Source organism: Cebus imitator, unplaced genomic scaffold (assembly GCF_001604975.1).
Source record: "Cebus imitator isolate Cc_AM_T3 unplaced genomic scaffold, Cebus_imitator-1.0 Scaffold846, whole genome shotgun sequence".
NCBI lineage: Eukaryota > Metazoa > Chordata > Mammalia > Primates > Cebidae > Cebus > Cebus imitator.
Genome location: NW_016108161.1, coordinates 211,042 through 216,171, shown reverse-complemented (window position 1 = coordinate 216,171; position 5,130 = coordinate 211,042). Strand labels below are relative to the sequence as shown.

At 48.2% G+C, this 5,130-nt stretch overlaps 1 long non-coding RNA gene across 2 annotated transcripts in view; it reads left to right on the top strand.

Annotated features, from left to right (window-relative positions):
- The first annotated feature begins 2,029 nt into the window (after positions 1 to 2,029).
- The window catches only part of LOC119469796, a 13,285-nt gene continuing 10,184 nt past the window's right edge, over positions 2,030 to 5,130 (top strand). The window contains exons 1-3 of one of the 2 annotated variants that reach the window (XR_005198640.1): positions 2,030 to 2,747; positions 3,392 to 3,613; positions 3,839 to 3,907. This is a non-coding gene — a long non-coding RNA (uncharacterized LOC119469796). Of the gene's footprint in view, positions 3,614 to 3,838; positions 3,908 to 5,130 lie in introns of both variants that reach the window. The other variant, XR_005198639.1, reaches the window with a different exon arrangement.

The window sequence follows — 5,130 nt, the reverse complement described above, 5'->3', positions numbered from 1 at the left end:
TATTGCAAACCACACGTAGTAGTGTACTTAATCAATATATATAACTGTTATAGATTAAACATTTCATAATAAACAAAGTAACGTTTAACATCAAGAGAAAAGACGTAGGAGAAAGGGTTAATAACTCAATCTAGGGAGAGCAACAAAGAAAAAAAGAATCTGGTCAGGGCTGGGCAGGCCCATCCGGTCTTGGTCTCCCAAAGAGAAGTCTTTGATGTGGGCAGAGGCTTTAGCAGCAGATGCCAAGTTCTTATCGCCAATGACAGCAGGACAGTTCTCAGTGAAGATGGTCATTCCAAGCTGCTGAAGCCCTGCTGTTTTTATGGGAAGAGTCCTCTGGGAGGGACTGATAGTAGAAGAATGTGCTTGTTTATGTCCTTGTCTGGTTGGATGCAGTCTTTATTATTTGTTTATTAAGCAAAACATCTTGTCCCTGTTGGAAAGTGTCCTGTGGAATGCAAGACAGAGTCTTTTCCTAAGGTGGAGTTACGTATGTCAAGGGTGCTTTATACAGTAGTCTTAGCCACATGTTCATAAAAACATACAATCTCATCCATGGCATAATCAAGACCAAAAACCTCACAGGCACCCTCCCTTGCCTCAACTCCAGGAGGCTCCCTGATAAGTCCACACAATCTCAAATCAGACACAGCCACCATTGGGTTCTATTCCAACATCTGCATATACTTTTTCGGACAAAGCATCTCACACCCCAGTGCTAGTCTAAATTGCACCCTTTTGTAAGCCCCCTGCTATTTTGCAGACTTGGTCAAAGTGAAGCATTCCATGGGGGTTGGGGCCGTGAGAAACATCCTGCCCCACCAGCTGACCACAAGGCAGAAAACAACCCAAAAGAAACATCCTCATCATACCCTACCAGGCAAAGTCCAACTTAAAAAAAAAATCCCTATAATATCTTGCTGGACAAAGGTTCAAGGAACACCCTGATGGCATCCCAGCAGAAAAAGGGCCAAACCGCCTGAGCATAAAAACATCTTGTCAATATCCTGCCCAGCAGCAAGCCATACTGCTCAGGCCCCTCCTGCCCATACCTACCCCAGCCTTTAAGCCAGAGCAGACTCTGGTATCAAGCTGGTCCCCCACTTCTGAAGTGTCTGCAACATGCCTGTGTTGCTGTCCAGCCATTGCGTGTGTGTGTGTGTGTGTGTGTGTGTGTGTGTGTCTTTAACCTTTGCCTTTCCTTGAAAACCTAACACCCAGGAAACAATCTCACAGGTAGAAACCACATCACCAACAGAAACAACAAAAGGCCAGGTCACGATCACAGGGGCAGTCTCAAGATAACACTCACAGAGACATTCGAAGAGTCAGGCAGTGCTCTCAAGACAGGGACAGCATCAGAGAACAAAACACAAAGTCCCGCAGGTACAGAGAGAGCCTTGGCACAGACCATGTCAGGACCGGGTCACTTCCATGGAACCTACTCAAGATCCCTACACACGTGTCTGGACCCTCCCCCAATCTAATGCTGGGGTGGGGGGACGGGCAGTACTGAAATGCCCCCAAAATCTCACGTGTGAACATCCTACCTAACACTTTCTAGAGGCATTTCCAGCTCGGGGCTGTATTTCCAAGAACCGTCTGGAGGAGGCACAGGTGCTGGGAAATTTTTCAACTTTTCCCAAATCAGAACTTCTAAGCTTTCTGGGTGTATTATTATTATTATTATTATTGAGATGGAGTTTTGCTCTTGTTGCCCAGGCTGGAGTGCAGTGGCGCAATTTCGGCTGACTGCAACCTCTGCCTCTCGGGTTCAAGCGATCCTCCTCCCTCAGCCTCCCAAGTAGCTGGGATTACAGGCGCCTGCCACCACGCCCGGCTAATTTTTGCATTTTTAGTAGCGATGGGGGTTTCACCATGTTGGCCAGGAGGGTCTCAAACTCCTGACCTCTGGTGATACAGCCGCCTCGGTCTCCCAAAGTGCTGGGATTTACAGGTGTGATTTCTGGGCGTTGCAGACTACATTTCCCAGAAGGCCGCGGGGTCATGCTTCCCCTACAGACGGATCCCAAATGCAAGTTGGGAGCAATTAGAACTGTAGGCTCCCGGGCCTTAACCACTTTTCCCAGGAGTCTTTTTGTGGTGCTTTTTAGGAGCAGAAGTTTCAGGACGGGAGAAAGCCGACGGCTTCCAGCATTTGAGGATTCTCCCAATCTGAAATACGCTTCCCCTGAAGTCTGTGAGGCGCAGCTGCTCTAACAGTGGGAAGAGACACCGACGAAGAGCTTTCTGAGAGCCGCGCTTCTAACGCTGAGGATTCCCGCACAGTGAGCATTTCCCAGAGGTCTCTGGGGCACGGCTCCATTAGGGCCGTGTCCTCTTAACACGCTGCGAAACACTGATGGGCGCCCTTCCAGCTACGTCGATTCCCGGGTTATGGACTACATTTCCTCAAGAAGCCCTCAAGGCACTGCGTCCTTAAGACCGTGTTGAGTTGCATGCTGGGAAACCCTGGCGGCCGCTTCCAACTCTGTGGATTCCCGGGTTACGGACTTCATTTCCCAGAGGCCTTTGGGGCACAGTCCAATGGAGAGCAAGCCCCATCGCCGGCTGAGGGGCGTGCTTCATCCCCGCGGAATTTTTAAAAATGGTTGCCCCCGGACCTTGTCACGACTGCGCCTGAGGCCCTGTTTCATCTTCTCGTGCCCTGGGTGTGGTTAGGCCCCGAGCCGGGAGCTATTTGCCTCTCAGGAGAAAGCCAGGGCGGGGTTCCGCGGGGAATGGCGGTGAGGGAGCCACTTGGGACGAGGAGGCCCTAAAATGAAGAAGTTTCGGCCTGAGGCTTGGGAAGGGGAAGTGCGAGAGAGAGAGAGAGAGGAGAGGAGAGGAGTGTGTGCGTGTGTGTGTGTGTGTGCGCGCGCGTGCGTGCGTGTGTTGCCTGGCGGGTCCCCCCGCCGTGGCCCAGTAACTGAGTTAAGTGAATGCGAGCGTCTCTGGGGTAATGCGAACCAGCCCCCTCTTCCCATCGCTGTGAGGCATGCGGGGTTATCACGGCCGGGCCCTGTACCCATAAACTGTGACACGATGTGTGTGGACGCCTGTGAGGGCCATAGGGCCGGGCTGTAAGGGCACCTGTAGGGGTGACGCAGCCGGACTGTGTCTCTCCGCACCTCCACTCCGTGTGAGGTCAATGCCGGTGGGCTCTGCGAGGGTGGCACGGCCAGGACGGGTCTCCGTGCCTCTGAAATGTGCTTCTGCACTTCTGTCGGGTTGACAGGGACAGGCAGTGTCTGTCCGGCTTGGGCGTTTGCGGGTGTGAAAGGTGTGAAAGGGACAGCGAGTGTGCGGCTGTGACAGGTCGGGATCGGGCCTGTGTGCTTGGACTTTGAGTGAGCACCGGTGTGTGCGACTGTGTCATCTGTATTTCTAGTGTCTCCGCTGCTTGCTGTGCCCTCGCCTTCCAACCATGTGGTGCTTGCTAGAGAGCAGTGGTCCCAAAGTGACATGAGAGCCTCGACGCTGTTGTGAAAATGACCAGGAAGAAGAGTTCACAAGGAGCCACGAGATGGCAATTTTGGAGCCAGAAGAGCTCTCCATGCAGAAACAAGAGGAAGTAACCTCAGGAATAGAATTCCCTTTGGGGAGGAAAGAGGTACCTGCATGGGAGGCGGTGAGAGGGGCAGCTCCATGTTTCAGAATCCCAGTTCCTAGAAAGGCCCAGTCTCCCAGCATTTCTCTGAAAAACTCAGATCCCTGTGCCCTCTTATTTCTGATGGATTTTAGCTGTGACCTGGGGGTGGGTGTGCACTATTTTCTAACATAACTTGTGATCCAGAAAGGTTCTGGTGCCTCATTCTGATCTTCCTTTCCCCGCTAGGCCATCTGGCCCTCAAGAAAAGCATCCCAGAGGAGGAAGAACTGTTGTACGTCCCAAAGCCAAGTAGCAGTGAGTTACCTTTTTGTTCATTTAGTGATGTGTGTTTATACAACTTAGGACTATTTACTTTCCTGTGGCACATATCCTTCCAAATAGCCATTTATCCGAATTCTTCCCCAGGTATGACAGGGCCCTGCAGGTCATTCCTCCTCGTAGTCTCCATTGACCCACCCTCTTCTCTAAGTAGTCACCTACCTGTTTGTCAAATGGTTCAAGTCCTGTGTACTCTGCTTGTCTACAAGTCTAATGGTATAGAAGAGATTAATTCAAGCACTTTATATTGCAGTGTGGCTTGGTAAGGAAGGGATTTGGTTTTAGGTGGAAGGAAACACCAGATATCTTTGGTCTTTTGTTTATTTTTTTATTATGGTAGTCATTATTTACTTTTTTAACATGGTTAATTTTTTTAAATTTTTAAATAATTGGCAAATGACAAATTGATTTATTGTGTATGTGTTTAGATATATGTATACATTATGATGATTAAATCAAGCTGATGAACATATCCATCACCTCAATAATTATTTTTGTCATGAGAACATTTAAACAATACTCTCTTAGCAATTTTCAAATATACTACATATACATATTATTATTATTATTATTATTTTGAGATGGAGTTTTGCTCTTGTTTACCCAGGCTGGAGTGCAATGGCACAATCTTGGCTCACTGTAACCTCCACCCCCTGGGTTCCAGTGATTGTCCTGCCTCAGCTTCCTGAGTTGCTGGGATTACAGGTGCATGCCACCATGCCTGGCTAATTTTTGTATTTTTAGTAGAGATGGGGTTTCACCATGTTGACCAGGCTGGTCTCAAACTCCTGACCTCAAGTGATCCGCTCACCTTGGCCTCCCAAAGTGCTAGTATTACAAATGTGAGCCACCATGCCCTGCCTTTGGCCTAATTTTTAATCACTTTTTTTCACACTCCTGAGTTGTGTGAGTTTCTTATACATTGTGAATATTAACTGCTTATCAGATGTATGGTTTGCACATATTTCCTTCAAATACATAGGTTCTCTCTTCACTCTGCTGATTGTTGTGCTGTGCAGAAGTTTTTTAATTGGATGCGATTCATTTGCCTATTAGCCACCATGCCCAGCCTTGATTTCTTTTTCAAAGAATTGTTAGTGTATAGGGATACTATTGATTTTTTTTTTTTTTTTTTTTTTTTTTTTGGGTGTTTTTTTTTTTTTTTTTTTTTTTTTTTGAGACGGAGTTTCGCTCTTGTT